Source organism: Leuciscus leuciscus (assembly GCF_965113295.1).
Source record: "Leuciscus leuciscus genome assembly, chromosome: 20".
Classification (NCBI taxonomy): domain Eukaryota; kingdom Metazoa; phylum Chordata; class Actinopteri; order Cypriniformes; family Leuciscidae; genus Leuciscus; species Leuciscus leuciscus.
Genome location: NC_138744.1, coordinates 4345153 through 4362830, shown reverse-complemented (window position 1 = coordinate 4362830; position 17678 = coordinate 4345153). Strand labels below are relative to the sequence as shown.

The window sequence follows — 17678 nt, the reverse complement described above, 5'->3', positions numbered from 1 at the left end:
CCTTTAAAATCCATGGAACCTTTCCATTGCACAAAAAGGTTTTTATAGTTGAAAAAAGTTATTTAGATTATTAAGGCAAGACATCAGGTGAATAGAGTAAAACATTTAACTAATAGATATCACCATTATTCCCCAGTCGATTGATTACATTAAGAAGTACATTAAGAATATTAAAAAAATTCTGAAATTGTTTCAATATGCAAATGAGGAATTCTCTAATTAAAGGTAGGATAGGCCATTTGTTTTATACTGGTTGATATACTGTTTTACTGGTTAAAACTCTCTTCACATCCTGATAGCAATCAATAATAGAAGTGGTCTAAATAATAAAACATGTCCATATATCTTCTGTGGAAGTCTCAGGACCAAAAAACCTTCATCCAATCATTGCATTCGGTCCGACAACATATATATGTATTTCCATATCTCTGCACACCTGCTCTTACAGAAATCACACGTCATTGCCACAAACGAACAGTAGCCTCCTTTTACAGTTCCCCCTTAACCAAAACAACAAGCTTATGCTGCGTTCACCCCATGTCGTAAATGTGATTACAAGATGGGAACCCGTGAGGTTCTACCCGGAGCTGATTTATGCATTCCTATGTCAACACTATCAACACTGAAATGAATCTGCAGCAGTCAAGTGGTTCAAGCAAGAGCTCTGTAAGTTGTTTACTTTGATTATTATTGTAATGTTCTGTGATTTAAAGCATAAGGTAATTTAACGCCATCTCTCGTGATGCTTTGCAGAATCTGCTGTGTGCGTTCATGTGTTTTGAAGGAGGCATGGCTTTGGAGATGCTCTGAAGGGAGGGTGGGATCTCATGCTTTCAAAGCTAATGTGCTATTGCTAGCCTCTCTGCAATTGCCTATACCTTTAAAGTGTAACTTCGCCGATTTTCAGCCCACTTTGTATTGTTACAATATCGTCAGTATATATAAATGAACAAAGTTTACTCATTCTGTTACCTGGACTGAGAAATTCACATTTATTTGTCAGCAAATGTCCACCGGTTTACGCGTTTGACTTTTGACAGGTCCGGGGTCTTTGTGAAAACTACTGATTATACTTCCACATTTTTATATCCTCTGCCCACGGACAGTCGGATCGACCAAGGGTTATTAACAGAAAAGTTAGTGTAAGGTTAAGTTTATCACTGAAAATTGTAATGTACTTTGTCTGCTCTTTAAACAGCATTATGGTAAAAATGAGAAAACCAAAAACCGAAAAAGAGGAAACCAAGGCCGAAAACCGAAACACAGAAATAAATGATGCCAATTATTAGTACCATTGCATTTATGGCTATGACGGTGTACTAACTTTACTAAAATCAAGGCATTGCAATTGCATAAATTAATCTTAAAGTTTCAAAGAATAAATCAATAACAAATTATGCAAATATTTATTTAGCACATTGCAACAATGCACAGAAAAAAATAAAATTCAAACTAAAATGTTTAACTTGACCCCACTCATGTGTACATTAAATAATAATGTACAGGCCTACTGCCCTGCAGAAAGGTTTTAAATTTAAATGTTCTCTCATAAAAACAAAGTGCATTTAGGTCAAGTGCATTTACATTTTTTCTCTGTTGGACTACTACAAGAAAGTGCATTCAGAACAAGTGAACTATATGCTATATATTACTATATGCTCATGGACGTGAGTTGCAACAACATTAAACAGCTCAGGTAAACACACCTCTGAGAAATGTTCGGCATTACATGTTTTGCAAATCGCTGTCCGTGTGTCTTTCTCAGATATACTGAAATACGTCCACACCGCAGACATGTTGCTTCAGACAAGCATGTGCAGGTCGCGGGTTCTGTTTGCGTCATCACAACATTTCGGCCGTATTGTTTCGGTGATAAAAGTCTTTCGGCCCGATAATTCGGTGGCCGAATATTCGGTGCATCCCTAGTAAAAATGGAACACTATGGTAACAGCTTTCTTACCTGTACGAGACAGCGTTTCTCTTTGAGTGGCAGTTTCTTTCAGTTTTCTTCCACTGTTCATGTTTATCCAGTTTGAAATGTTTACTAAAAACACAGAGGTTTTTCAGATTTTCTGTCGTGGCGTTCTCTCAGTATTTACGATTCTTTGCAGCCTTTAGCCACTGTCTACAACGCGCTGGATCCTTCACTGGAATCCGAAAGCAACTCACTCCCACTAAACATTTACTCTTTGAATTCTTGCACCTGGGAACAATACAAGTCGAGACCATTATGACTAAAAGTTTGCTAAGAAGTATTTCCTACCAAAGCAAGGCGGGATTTGACTGGTAAGTGTATCCATAGCAGACTGGTGGGAGTGGCCTTGGACGGCAACATGCCCAGTGCATTATGGGTGTTGAAGTTTTCATTCCTATTTGGCAAAAGTGAAGACAACAGCCTTTTTTCTCTGTTTTCTCTCGTCGAGAGCACTGATCTCAATTCTTTTCGCCTTTCTACTGTATAGGCAGCCAATTTTTATTGAGAGCCCATTTTGCCAGTGGTGAAGTACCCCTTTTAATATGCAATAAATTTGCATACATTTCGAGAACAGAAATCTAAACATTGGATAAAGCCAGTTTCAAAATTCTTTTTTTTCATGTTGTTGTTTGTTATTATTAGAGTCAAAGTTTTTTTTATAAGGGATTTTTATTACTCCATAAATCAATCTGTCTACAGCCAGAAAGAAAGAAAGAAAGAAGAAATAATAATAATAATAAATAAATAAATAAATATATATTCCAATATAGATAAAATATAGATAAAAGTTTATATATATATATATATATATATAAACTGAATATAGATAAAAGTTTGGTTTCTTACTGAAGTGGAGATTTCTGGCTCATTTTGACAAAATGGGCTTTAAGGATATGCATTGTAATTAAAATATATGCAAATAGATAAAGTGCTATAAAATAAACACTTACTGTTTTCTTTCCATTAGTTTGAAAAAGCACGTTATGAAAAGCCAAAGAGCACAAAATTGACCAGAGTGGGAAAACACAATGTTTTTGCCTATATTATCTAACCTTAACATGTTCTTCAAACTAAGAAAAAAATGGTTCTTCTATATGGCATCACTGCAAAAAACCCTTTTGGACCCTTTAATTGTGAGAGTATAGCATGCTGACTCCTGGTGAATAGCACATCCGTGCGAGGTGTTGAACGAGGTGGCCCTCTGCTGATCATCCGAGACTCCTTTCGCAGTTTCCGTGACAACGATTTGGGATTTGCACGGTTTCCGAGAAGGGCTGCCCACAGCTATACGTTCTGATGAACGTGAGATTTTCTCTGAGCAGCACACCAGATTTTCTCCACACCACCATATGCCTTCCAGAAAAAGAGGCCTTAAGGAAAACGAAATATTGAATGGAATTTATCTCAGGATAATGGTGTAAATTAGCTGACAAGACACGCTATTTGGGGGTGGGAAGGGGTGGGAAGGGCGGGGGGGGGGGGGGGGGGGGGGTGGTAACGTTCAGTTTAATTCGATTAGATTAATTCTTCATTGCATAATGACACAGTGACCTATTTTGTAGTGTCTTTTCCGGTGGTTCCTGCTTAATTTGCACATGTGTAGACTTTCAGGATGAGACTGTTTAGCTCTGTTCCACACTTTAGTGAGCAGCCTCGCTGTCTAAACACTGCAAAACCTGTTTTCTTAATTAGTGCTCTATATTAAAATCCTTAAAGCGGGCGGCACGGTGAATCAGTGGGTAGTACTGTCGCCTCATAGCAGGAAGTTCCCCGGGTTCGAACCCCAGCTGAGCCAGGAGTCCTTTCTGTGTGGAGTTTGGATGTTTTTTTCATTAACTGTTTTATTTCTGTTTTTAAATATTTTCATTTACATCAACTCTCCACCATTTTGGATTTTTTTCCTGACTTGCGAAGGAAGATGTAGCTTTTATTTGTTGCTTTACTGGCTAATACACCTTATATAATATAGAGTGGAATTATTTTTTTATTTTATTATTTTTTGGTAGTTAAAGGTGAAATGTGTAATTCTGGTGCCCCTAGCACTAAACAAAATTGCAAATATAATTTTCAAACACATTTCTTTTGCCCTAAGCAAACAGATCATTGATTGAGCTAGAAATTGACATGAAAAAGCACCCAAATAAACTGAGCAACATTGTGAGACCACCGCAGATAGTGTTTTACCACACCACATAGAAAGTGTTTTAACATAAAAGAAATTACTCTCTTCTAGTTTAAGAATTATTTGGCTTTAAGCAACTAAGTATGGTCAGAAGCTATTTGCTAGGATGCCCTCCAAAGAATTAATTGAAAAGGAAATTCTGAAAGCATCGGTCCGCGTGGTTGAAGTTTGTCTTTGAATGTTGAGTACTTTCACTGATGCAGTTTTTGTGTGTGCTGCCTTGGGCGTTAGAATTAATTGAAGACTAAGTAATAAACAAGCACTTAAAGCTTTGGGTTAATGTTGGTTGTTAATTGCAATTTGCATTTGTAAGCAAATCACCAGTGCAATTGCTCTTATGCGGCGAAATCCAAGAAGGTTTGTCCAGATCCAGGCCATAGAATCGGCCTCAAGGTAGTGTTAATTTATTAATAGTAGAAAATATTATCTGCTATGTGACATCTATGTGAGAGAATTTTTGTAAGTGCTGCAAATTGCTGTTGTTGGTTAGAATGGATCTAAAATGCCTTTTGGTCTTTTGGATAATAAAAATAATAATTCACCCAACAATTATTTACTCCCCCTCATGTACTATTTCTTTCTTCTGCAAAACCAGAGATGTTCCTTCCGCTGGAGCTCTTCAATCTCATTTGCGCTTGTGTGTAATTCAAAATGTCAAAATGGACACAACTTACACAAGGTTTTGTCTTCACCACTTTAATTTTGATCTATTCTTCACACAAATCTAACATATGAGTTCAAATAACTTTTATGGACTACGTTTATGGCGCTGTTGTGGTATTTTAAGGTATAAATACCTACTTTAATTGAGTTGTAAAAAAGCAGCTCAGACATTTCAAAGATCTTTTTTCGACGGCCAAGAAGAATTTAATACGGCTTTGGAACCACTTGAGGATGAGTAAATGATGACAAAATGTTCATTTTCAGCCTTAAATAAATAATACTGTTAATAGTTAAATTAAATTTCATAGCACATACTGTAAGGAATTTCATCTTGACAAAAACCCAACTTGACAGTACAGCACTGGCTATGAAAATAGTTCTAGGCTAAAGGAATTACTGTGATGTAGCGAGATATATAGTCACATGAGAAAATGAGTCACATTAATGAATAAAATTCTCTTTATTTGGGATGGCAGAGCATATTGCTCTCAGCTAGCTAACTAACAGCGTGTGACTGGGCAAAGATTTTGAGACAAGGCATTTGTGTTTTATGCAGATGTCTTCATCAGAGTGCACTAAAGGAGTACACTTTTAAAGGGATAGTGCATCCAAAAATGACAGTTTTGTCATTATTTACTTATACTCATGTTGTTCCAAACCTGTATGCTGTAATTTCGAAGAATCTATATATAAAAAAAAATTTTTTTGACCAGCCAGTCAGAACTGTATTAATAATAAAACTGTTTTGATTATAATAATAATAATTGAGCAACAAATCAGTTTATTAATAGGATCATGTGACACTAAAGACTGGAGTAATGATGCTGAAAATATAGATTTGTCTACAGGAATAAATTACTTTTCAAAATATATTAAAATGGTTTAAATATTTCATAGAATTAGTGTTTTTATTGTATTTTTAATAAAATAAATGTAGTCATGGTGAGCATAAGAGACTTCTTTCAAAAACATACAAAAATCTGACTGTCCCCAAACTTTTGCGCACGTTCAAATAATGAGAATGTATTATTATTTTTTATTTTTTTCTGAACTATTCCTTTAAGTGGCATTTTTGTTCTCATTACACACCCAAGTTTGAAGGTGTATATTAAATAGTCTTTGCTTGCGCTATTTTCGGCAGGGGAACATCATAACAAGCACATTCTGTGCTTGTTTTTGAATCAGATTGCTGAGATCACAGCCATAATCTTACTCCCGATGTGAGTTTTATGCGCTCAGAGTTCCTGCTTTAGTTAAAAAAAGTAGTGCTACATAGTGCAATATCTTGTCAGAAACTGCACTTACATTTGTACAGATTCTCCCAATGATTAGCTTTCTGTCTCTCTTCCTGTTTCTAGAGAGACTTCATTTCATTTTCCAATATTTCGTTTAATGGAAACATTTCTTTGTACCTGCAGGATGCCAAAGGCGAGACTACAGTTTAGTCAGGCCTGTTCTCTTTTGTTCACCCTTTCTTCCCCTGTTCTTCACACACATGAAACTATATGAATTATTGATTCAGAGCATGGGCATGCAGTTTTTCTTCAGACAGAAAGAACATCATGCTGTGTCTTCGCAGTGCCATAAAGAATATCTGTGCGGCCGTTGGGTTGTAATGCTGAATAAATGCTGTGCTCGCCTGTATTCCCTGTGGCACAGGGTCCACCTCCCCTTGTGCCTTCATGTCACGTCGCTATAATCGTATTTACAAGATGAACGCACCACAATGTTGTGTACGATTTTCTGTAAGCTTTGACTCTCTGAGTTGATTTCAATTAGTATTATAGTATTACTTTTGGATTCCTACTTGAGTAAAAGTACAAAATAACTATTTTTTGAATATATCAAGTAAAAGTGCTGAATTATTAAAACTATAGTTTGCCAGACTAGTATCAAGACTTTTTTATGACTCTAGTATTTTTAATATTTGAAATCTACAAGAAAATGACTATAAATATATTGCTAATATTAAAATACTTACTATTAAATACTAAATTAATACTAAATGTAATAGTATATTAAATACTATTAAAATACTAAATATTTTTATTATTAAATATTTACATAGATATATTTAAATTACACATTTTTTTAAATATATTTTCAACATGTTGTAGTTATATATTTTCAAAATCTTTTTGCAATTTAAATATATTTACATTACCCAAAATATATTTTCATATTTTAATTAGTACATTTTTTTTTTGTTTCTCCTATTATTTTAGTATCATTGAAAAACGTCTTGGTTACGTATGAAACCCTCGTTCCCTGAGTAGGGAACGGAGATGTTACGTCAGTGACTTACGAAAGTGGGGGTTTCGCTCAGAAGCCTATCATCTTCGAGTTTTAGCAAACGAGCCAATGGCATGAAAATGCCTTGGGTCTGCGTAATTTGCATGCCGCGACTCCACCCCACCGAGTGGGTATAAAAGGAGGAGCAGTGGCAATCTCGCATTATGTTTCCTCGCTGAGGAGTCGAGACTGAACTCCAGGCTATTCCAGTGGTACAGCGATTGTGGCAGAGGAACCCTTTCGTACGGTCACTACGAGTTACGTCAGTGACTGACGAAAATGGGGGTCCCAGTATAATCACGCCACATCGGCTGTCTTCCAGTGCCCTGCGCAAGACTGAGCCCCCTGTCGTGAGACTAGCACGGACAAAGGGCTAGGCTTAACACAAGAATACCAAGGTACACTGGGTAACATATCCAAGGAGGAACATGTAAAACAATGCCTACTCGTAGGGAGGACTTAGAATACACATATGACCCGAGTACGGGATGCATATGGAAGACTCAGAGGTATCCAGCCCGCAGGGTGGAATGTTTCAACCTCGAGAGAGAGGGAAAACACAAGCTCGAAGGAGACTTATCGTGGAAATACACATGTGGGGGTCACCCAACGGGGGAACCATGCACGTGGAACACCTTGCCAATCACGAGGGCTGAGCAACCGGACAGCACTCTGGTGATGGCATCATCAGTGTAGGAGGAGCTCAAGGTCTTGGAAGGAAGAACTCATCTGAGTGAAATAGCGCACGCATCCAGTCCGTGGAGTGGAATGGCACAGCAAGTGATGACACCACCTGGTTCACCACCTGATCTCTGAACGGAGTGGTGGAAACCTTGGGCACATATCCAGGATCACGTGAGAGTTGGCTGGCCCGAATTCCAGGCACGCTTCGTCAACCGAAAATGCATGCAGGTCCCCTACCCTCTTGATGGAGGCCAAAGTGGTCAGGAGCGCTGTCTTCATGGACAGGAACTTAAGTTCTACTGACTGCAAAGGCTCAAAGGGAGCTCTCTGCAGGGCAGAAAGCACCACTGCGTGGTCCCAAGAGGGTACAAGAGGAGACTGAGGAGGATTTAGTCTCCTGATTGAGCATTTTCTGGGGTCTTCTCGGCGAGAAGAGCACCAGGTGACGAAGAGGTTCCACTTCAACGCATGGGCGTGTCTTGTGGACAAGGCTCTAACGGAAGTGATGATAGCCACCACCGGAGGTGGTAGGGTACTCAAACCTGCCTCGTCCCATCCAGAAGCCACACATGTAGGTTCCATAGACTCGCGAGGAGTACTGGTTCGGAGAACCAGGTCCGGGTGGGCCAATGAGGCGCAACCAAAGTGACCTGCTCCTCGTCCTCACTGATCTTGCACAGAGTTCGTGCAAGAAGGCTCAATGGGGGAAACGCGGCCAACTGTGTGCCAGTGCATCCGTGCCGAGCGTGCCCTCGGTCAGGGAGTAAAACAGGCTGCAATGGGAAGAGTCGTGGGAGGCAAACACATCTACCTGTGCGTCGCTGAACTGTTCCCAAATCAGCTGAACCGACTGGGGATGGAGTCTCCATTCCCCAGGAAGTGGCATAAACCGTGAGAGCTTGTCGGCTGCATGGTTCAACTCTCCCGGGATGTGAATGGCTTGAAGCGACTTCAGATGCTTCTGACTCCATAGTATGAGGTGGCGGGCGAGTTGCGACATATGGCGAGAGCGTAGACCACCTTGTTGGTTGATGTACGATACTGTCGCGGTATTGTCTGAGCGGACTAATATATGTTGGTCCTTGAGCAGCGCACAGAAGCAGTGCAGAGCCAAATGTACCGCCAGCAACTCGAGGCTAATTGACATGCCAAAGGCGCTGGGGTCCTGTCCAGGTCCTGACAGCATGTCCACCATCACTGCAAACCAATCCAATTGACGAACGCATTCGAAAATGTGTTTCGCTGTCAACATCTTGAATGGAAGCCTGTGAAGGGATCGGTTCAAGACGCGCCGGTCCAGGATTGGTCGTAACCCACCGGTCTTCTTGGGTACAATGAAGTAGGGGCTTTAGAAGTCGGACTTCATTTCAGCCAGGGGCATTGCCACCGACCATGGTGTAACGGGCTCCCCGGAAGTGAATTGAATCGCGTAGCCAAGCCTGATGGTTCTCGCGACCCAGTGGAACAGGTTGGGAAGCTCTAACCAAGGTCCCAAAAACTGAGCCGGAGGGCGAGCAGCGGGGAATGGAGAACAAAAGATTCTCCCCTGGCCCTCCACTGGGGGAAGGAGTGGTCCTGCTACCATCTCCTGAAAAGAACTGATTGCCATCTCTGAGCAGCCCGTCTCAGGAGTGGCGTTTGGCCTGGTGTTTGGCAGGCTGCGGGGCTGGAGTGGGCTTGGGCACCTTTTTGCAGCCAGCCTGGGATATGGGAGAGTCGAGGAAACGGGTTCACTCGGCCTCTCTCATATCGTCCAGGTTCAGCCAGAGGTGTCTCTCCTGGACCACGTTCGTGGACATCACCTGGCCCGGGGAGCGTGCGGTCACCTTAGTCGCCCGGAGAGCGAGGTCGGTGGCAGCACGCAGCTTATCTAAGAGCCCTGGGTCAGTTCTACCCTTGTGCATGTCCCCTGAGCATCCGTGCCTGATAAACCTGCAGGATGGCCATGGCATGTTGACGAAAACCTACAGGCTTTGGAGGGGTGCTTTGGGTTACCACATGAAGAAGCGCTCTGAGGACACAGTTGCATCGCAACAGAGCGTTCAACCGGGGGAACCCCAGTGTACCCTTTGTACCCCAGTGTACCCCACGGGCGCTAGAAGACAATGGAGACTTCCAGGACCTCGTGACCTCCTCATGCACTTCCGGGAAGAAAAGTATTGGGGGCGGCCGCTGACGGGAGTCTGCGCTCATGGCACCCAAATACCAATCTATACTTTTTTCTTTTTTTTTTTTGCTGCATGGTGCAATTTGATTTGCTTCGTCCTCTTGCTCACATTAAAGGGGCAAAACAACCACACATTGTGACTATAAACACACTGTTTGAGAGACAATCATTTAAAGAGGTTTATTTTGCTTTGTCACGGTGTGAAGGGAAAAATTGCAGCTCGCCGCTTAAAATGTCGATCAGAAGATTCTGCCAGCCATTGCTTTGACAATGGGCTGAACAAACACACAAACGGTAAACTGTTATCCCACGCGGCTAGCGTTCTCACCTATCAATGTCCGCCTTTCAGCAAATCAGTTAGGGCAAACGTCTCAAAGCGGCATTAATATTCATGACCAAAGCCACGTCTGGCACATCCGCTGACAGAACATAAACTTCCTGAGGAGAGAATATGTGAACAACAGAAGAGAAGAAAGGTTTTTTTTTTATATTCACACTCACAGTTGCACCAGTGTTTCAGGCTGAAATATAAAAACTTTTATAACAAAAATGAGTGACTGAAACTTTTACCACTGATACTGATTGGCATATTTTTTATTCAAAGTTAATACAGTTTTTCTCAGTAGCTTTGGAACATTTCTGGAATCATCCTTAACATTTGCAACCAGTAAGTGCATTTCTCAAAACAAGTGTCTATAAAGTATATTTACTGTATAATGTAAAATGCAAGTAATGTAGCATTACAGTAAGTATACAGTATAACAGTATAGTGAACATTGACTGACACGGACACAGTTGTTCTCCCAGCATTCGGCTGTATAACTTTCAACTCTTAAGGTCATGATTGAAAATATGGTAGTTGCCCTTATTACATCAGAAACATTCATACGTCCTTGGCCTCTTCTACCACTTTGTCTGTTTTGCCTCCCTACCCTTCCATAACGCATCATTACTCCTCTTCTTCTTCCTGACTGTTGACCCTGTTTGTTTCCTTGTTGTTCTTCCAACATTTTTCTGGAATGTTGTGGAGTGATCTGAGAAATGCTCCAAAGCAACTGAGAAAAAATTTAATATCTTCAAGGAATTGCATATTTTTCTGGAATGTTGTGGAGTCAAAATTTAAAGTGAAAGATTCTAAAGATAAAACTTTATTTTACTATTGTAACAGAGTAATAATACTTAATGTCTACCATAGATAAAGGATTAAGTACACACCTAATGCATATTATAGATAGATGGATGGATTGATGGATAGATAGACATACTTAAATACAGACATAGATACATACATAGATATAATTTAATAAATTAACTTCTGTGGATCAGGGTGAAAGAACACTCAATTTACCCATATCCATTATCTATATGGAATTTCTTTGAATTACAATTCAAATTCCTCTTCCTGTCATTCCAATTCAAATGCAAGATGTAAGATGTGGCCGATTCATTTTAAATTCCAGCTCATGAATTAAAATGGAGTCAATTCTTCAGTTGTGAATTTTCTGCTAAGATAATGACCGCCTGGCTCTGCATCTCTGGATTTAACGCCCCTTTGCACGGCCCGACCTTCATTTCTCTGACACAAAGAGGACGCCACACTCCCTTTCTGTTTGCACGCTCCCTCTTGGACATTTTAGACCTTCTTTGAATTTTATTTTGTAATATAATATAAATTCTGTGTGCCTGGCTCCTTTTCCAGACACATCTTTTACTGTAAAGTGTTAGTCAACTTTTGAATGATTACAGATGCACCATATATTGATTAAACAAAACTACGGGCTGAAATAATCCCTGACATCTATGGCTCCCCAAAAGGCAGAGGTCATGCAAGGCGACGCAATTCATTTTCAGTGCTGTTGTTTTTGCGGTTCTGCTCCAGTGCTGTTGCCTCATATGTTCTGTCATATGAAATATGCAACAGGCATATGATGGTGCCAGTGTGTCCGGAGGCCAAAGCATTGATATCTAGAGATCTACCACAAAAAAATTATAACGCTGACTAGTATTGATTTCTAGGAATGATCACACTGATTTTTGTGGCATATGACAATGTAGATTATCAGAAAGTGATCACACACAGATGCATCATGAATCATCGTTTAGATTTTGAATGCAACTTCTAAATAATATTTATATTAGATATTCAAGTTACACAATTCTCTATGTCTGATAAGTTTGTAATGATGGGATCGGCCTATATAAGAAAGCCACAATGACTATGGGCCCTATCTTGCACCCAGCGCAAGTGACTTTGTACACCGACGCATGTATCATTCCTATTTTGCACCCGCGCAAAGCGGACTTTTCCCTCCACAGAAGCACGTCGGTAAGTTCGGAAATACACTTGCGCTCCCGGGGGCGGTTCAGCGCAAAGAGGAGGCGTTTTCCGGCGCAAACGTTCCTTCATGCTATTTTGCAGGTTTAGAAAACAATTGCGCCACTAACCAGGAAAAAAATGTTTAAAGTCAGTGGCGCGTTGCGCATGTTATTCATATGCTATTTTAAGGGTGCATGCTTGGCCATAATCAATGTAGCGTGTGCACAACGCGCATACACTTTGATTCTCTCATCTACACAGAAGCAGCAGTTTTCATTTTTGCAAATCATACATTATTACGATAGATAGATAGATAGATAGATAGATAGATAGATAGATAGATAGATAGATAGATAGATAGATAGATAGATAGATAGAGGATTTATTATAAAAGCATACATCTAGCTTACACATTTACCCAAATTATCATACACCTGTTTAACCGAAGTTAATTTGGGTGGGTTTCTCCATTTCAATGTAACTTCTCTCTTTTACGGCCGTGACGAGAGCGTTGCTCTCCTTGGCTGTGAACCGCTCCAATAGCAATCCGCCATGGAAAAAGCGCGTCTTCTCTTAAAGGGAATGTGAGATGACGCTCTGATTGGTTTATTTCACGTTACGCCCAAACCACACCTATGAATAATGAAGCTACTTCAGACCAACCCATTTTAGATTTGCGCCTGGCGCAAGAGTCATTTATTCCGCCGGGAAAATAGCAACAGCGCCGAGACCCGCCCACAAAGTTACTTGCGCTTTGCGCTTGACGCTTGCGTTTCAGATCGTTAAAATAGGGCCCTATGTGTGTGTGTCTAAAGGCTGATGGTGTACTTTTAGGGGCTGTTTACACCTGGCCACTTCATGCGTTTTCTCAGATCGGATAGCTATCTGATCGTGAAAAGACGAGGTGCAAATGCCCTCCGAAACGCATTCGAGACGGATTCGAATCCGATCGCTCAAACCACTTCATGAGGTGGTCTGGGCCACATTCCAGACGAAACTGGACCAGTGTAAATGCATCTGGTTGTTGAAACCACATATGTAAATTGTACTCCTCCCAAAAATGCAAAAAAAAAAATTATTAAAAAAACGTGTGAGAGCGTGTTATAGGCTAGCTAGCCTATGTATTATAGCCAGATATGACGACGCTATGGAACACGCATCACCGCAGATGAGAAGCTGAGCATCTATTCATTAAGCCAACGTGCAAACTATCGCAAATCAAAGTGAAAGTAAGTCGCAGACGCTTAACACACAATCATCATCATTAAAAGTAAAGAAACAAAATTATCTTACCAGGGCTGTTACTGCTCTATCTTATGCAGATATGCTCACTGAATATAAACCCAACAGATCACTCAGATCATTAGGATCATATCAGCTAGAAATACCAAGGGTTCACTCTAAACATGGTGAGTCTGCTTTTAGCTATTATGCCAGCCGCAGCTGGAACCAGCTTCCAGAAGAGATCAGATGTGCTCCTACAGTGGTCACATTCAAATCCAGACTCAAAACACTTCTGTTTAGCTGTGCATTTACTGAATGAGCACTGTGCCGCTGTTCGTCCGACTGTTTGTACTGTACTGTATTTTACTCTATTTTTCTAAACTGTTTTAATTATTCTTATTTCTTTTAATTATTTTAATTTCTCCTATGTCAGCAGGGCATTTAGCCCGTAACTGTAAATGCCCACTCAGAAGGTGATAATGTGAAAGTGACGTGTATTAATGTGGGTTTGAAAGTAGAACAGTATTTAAATGACGATATTAAAGTTTTCGTCTGAGAAAGAATGTGAACGCAGTGCTAAAGTGCTAAAGAAAGTGAAAAGAACGTGTGAGTAAATGAGGGAGAAAAGAAAGTTAAAGGAAAGTTGATAGATGGAAGTCATAAGAAGATTGAAGGTTAAAAGAAGGTTGAAAGATTTAAGTCTTAAGGGAATCCTTTGAAGGAAAGATCTATAATAATATTCTTTTTTTATTTTTTAAAAGTACTGTATTTTATTTTATTTTTCTAAACTGTTCTAATTATTCTTATTTCTTTTCATTATTTTAATTTCTTCTATGTAAAGCACTTTGAATTGCCATTGTGTATGAAATGTGCTATATAAATAAACTTGCCTTGCCTTATGCGGTCTTTGATTTAGAAATTTTAGCTGATGATCAATAAAATGCAGCTCATATCTGTTGCTTTCGGTGACGTGCACTCCATTAAATCTGCTTATTGCGCGGGAATTGAAGATCGGATTTAAATCCGTTTCGCAAAAACACATTTATTTGACCAGGTGTAAATGGAATCGTTTTGATAAATCAGATAGCTATCCGATCTGAGAGAACGCATGAATTGGCCAGGTGTAAACAGCCCCTTAGAGGACGTCTCTTAATGGGCTTTCTCACCGGAGGATCCTTTTCATAGTTCCTAGAACTATTGGCGGAAGTACCCGAATTTTGGCGCGTTCTCACCGCAGGAACTAGGATCTATTTTAGTTCTAGGAACTCTTTTGGAGGAACTAATTTAGCTCCTACTTCAGAGTAGGGTCTAAACAAGCACTATATGAACTGTCGATGACGTTAGTGTTCGCTGATTGGCCGAATGCACGCAAAACACCAGTACCCGCCATTTTTAAAAAGGCTGTGTAAACACACAGATTAGCCTATATATTTACTCCGCAAACTAACTCTACGAACATGGAAAACAGTGTTAGATGGACCTCTTAACCTTCACGCTGAGGAGAAAATCCAATTCAACTTTGAGGGGACCAAGCGAAACATGATTATGTATTTCTGCTGGACATCAACCACACGGCATACGCTACTAACTTTTCATTACTGTCTACTTTCTATGTATAACAGTTCTATCTAATAACGTTTTAGACAGGACTGTTAGACAGATCGTAAACTATAATTAACACGGAGAATGCGAGCACTGTTTGTTTGCTCAGGCTCTGGCGTTCTGACTCTGAGCGCCGTCAAAATAAAGAAAAAATAAAAAGGTCAAAATAAAAGTAACTTCAGACAGAGTTCCTACTGGCGGTGCAAATGCAACCAGAAAACGTTCCTATGTTAACCATTAGTTCTCGGGGAACCACCCTGGTAGTTCCTAGAACTAACCGGTGCGAAAGCCCCTTTAGGGTGCTTTCACACTGGCAGTTTAGTGCGGACCGGGGCACGGTTAGCATGAGAAATCGCTAATGTGAACGCTGTCATCGGACCCGGGTGCGCACTAGAGTACCGAACCCGAGACTACCTGAAGGAGGTGGTCTGAGCTCGGTTGCTCCCGAACCGTGGTGCGGTTCGCGTTAATGTGCAAGCAACACGGACTCGGGAGCGCGCTTGTTCAGGAAGTATAGTATCCCGCGCATGCGTATCACTGTCGAATATCATTGTTTCCTCACACGAGTTGTATTCTCCATGCGTTTTCTGTGTGCGTTTACGATGACGTAAGATCACTGCAAACGCACCTGGGTTCGATACAACTAATTGAGTGTGAAACCAGACCAATGCTGCGGGGGGCGCCGGGAACTAGCGCACTCGGGTTCGGACCGCAGCAAACGAACCCAGTGGAAAAACGCCCATTCACTATTTGTCATGAGCAAGAAGTGCTGAATTGTCTTGACTTATCTGATGGCTGATAATGGCTGCTGCTGTAGCTTTGCTGTTTTATGACCGTCATATTGAGGAATTAAGTCCTTCAAGTGGTTTGTTTTGTTTAATAGTTGCCAGTGTTCAATTAAAGGTCGTTATGCTAAAAGAACTTAAAGCCATCTCTTAAAATATCCACTCATTGCTCCGTGAAGGCTTGATGTCATGACTTAATTGATGCAGTGAGTTGGTTTTAAGTTGCTGACAAGCATCATCATACTGCCGACGAGACTTGCTAGGTTTAAGAGTTTCTTTATCAGAGTGTCACCAAGTGCAAAAAGCGTGGGTGGTAGTATATTTTGACGAAACTGACCTGGGTTTCTGAATGCATTCTTCTCTCTTTACTCATTGTTTATCAGCTCGGAGAGAAGTTTATTTTAAATTAAAATTAAGAAAGCATTTGAAAAAGGGAATAATTTGCCTGATTGGTATTTACTAGTGGAAATAAAGTGTTTAATGGGTAGGGTTAGGGGGAGGTGTGAGGGAGGGCTTTAGGGATTGGGACAATGTCCCAATAAATAAGCTTCACTTTACGATTTTAATCAATATAATAATCACATACACTTAATATGTTGTTATTCATGCATACTATTATGTAATATACAGTAGTACTACAATACACTCAAACAGTATCTGCCACTATTTGCACTAGGTTAAATAGAGTCTAGCAACTATTTACACTTAGTGCAAGAAAATACTGCTATTTTTCACTTACAGGTAAGTGTAAAACGCATCTATCACTATTTGCGCTTAGTGCAAATATAGCTGTTGCCTTTCTTTATTGTTCCATCTGAACATTTCTTGTTAAATTGAAGTGATAAGGAATTCCACATTGCTTATTCATCAAACGCTGAGTTAAAAATTACTAAAAAGCATACTATCATGCTATTGCATATTGTATAACAGGGGTTTTCAAAGTCAGAGACAGTGGGCCTCCCTTCTAAAACAATATACACGAATCCCCTCCCTCCCACCATGAATTACATATACACAGATCCTTAACACAACTATGAAATTTATAATAGCAGTGAATTATTTTTGTTGTTGTTGTTTGATTAGCATTAACGACAGACAGCTGGTAGGCCTATGAGATTCCTGTTATTTTAAGACTTTATGCATTGATCCAATATAATCGCTATTTGGCTGCTCGACTGTTTCAATTTAGACATAACTGACTGTTTACATGAATACTCACCAAGACGGGCATTTTGACACATAAGCGTGTGTATTTGACTATTCAAGCACAATACAAAATTCTACTAAATAGAAAGTAAAATAAATTCAGTACTCATGCGCTTCGGATGCGCCACCGAAAGCCACCTGTCAGTAACCAATTCAGTTCTCTATCGAGGTTAAAGGACAAGTTCGGTATTTTACACTTAAAGCCCTGTTTACTGATCGTATCTGATGAAATAGAACGGTTAAGATTAAAATTTGGACACATGCTGCTGTCCCGAGAATTTTAGGTTTATTTCGCTTTTGTGGACCTATTTTGCCAAACGCGTCACACCCGTGATTCTTCCGTTGAGAGCTTGAATAATAGACACTCCAGCCCAGTTGGTGGCGATAATGCACCTTTGCCAATTGCAAGCAAACCACGGGCATTTCATTGAATACACAGAAGAAGCAGAAGAAGAAGCGGCGGAGTAATACCGTAAAGGTGCTGCGGTCTCACAGCAAGTCAATGGAGTTGGACAAAAACTACGATAAAACCTGTTGGAATGCATCTTTTTCAGCGATTTTTGATGGAAGATATCAGTGAA

At 40.2% G+C, this 17678-nt stretch overlaps 1 protein-coding gene and 1 long non-coding RNA gene across 2 annotated transcripts in view; one reads left to right on the top strand and one right to left on the bottom strand.

Annotated features, from left to right (window-relative positions):
* Positions 1 to 17678, bottom strand: part of LOC309484522 — a 150553-nt gene that overhangs the window by 24823 nt on the left and 108052 nt on the right. The window lies entirely within an intron of this gene.
* syngap1b (synaptic Ras GTPase activating protein 1b) overlaps positions 1 to 17678 on the top strand; it is a 140574-nt gene that overhangs the window by 46775 nt on the left and 76121 nt on the right.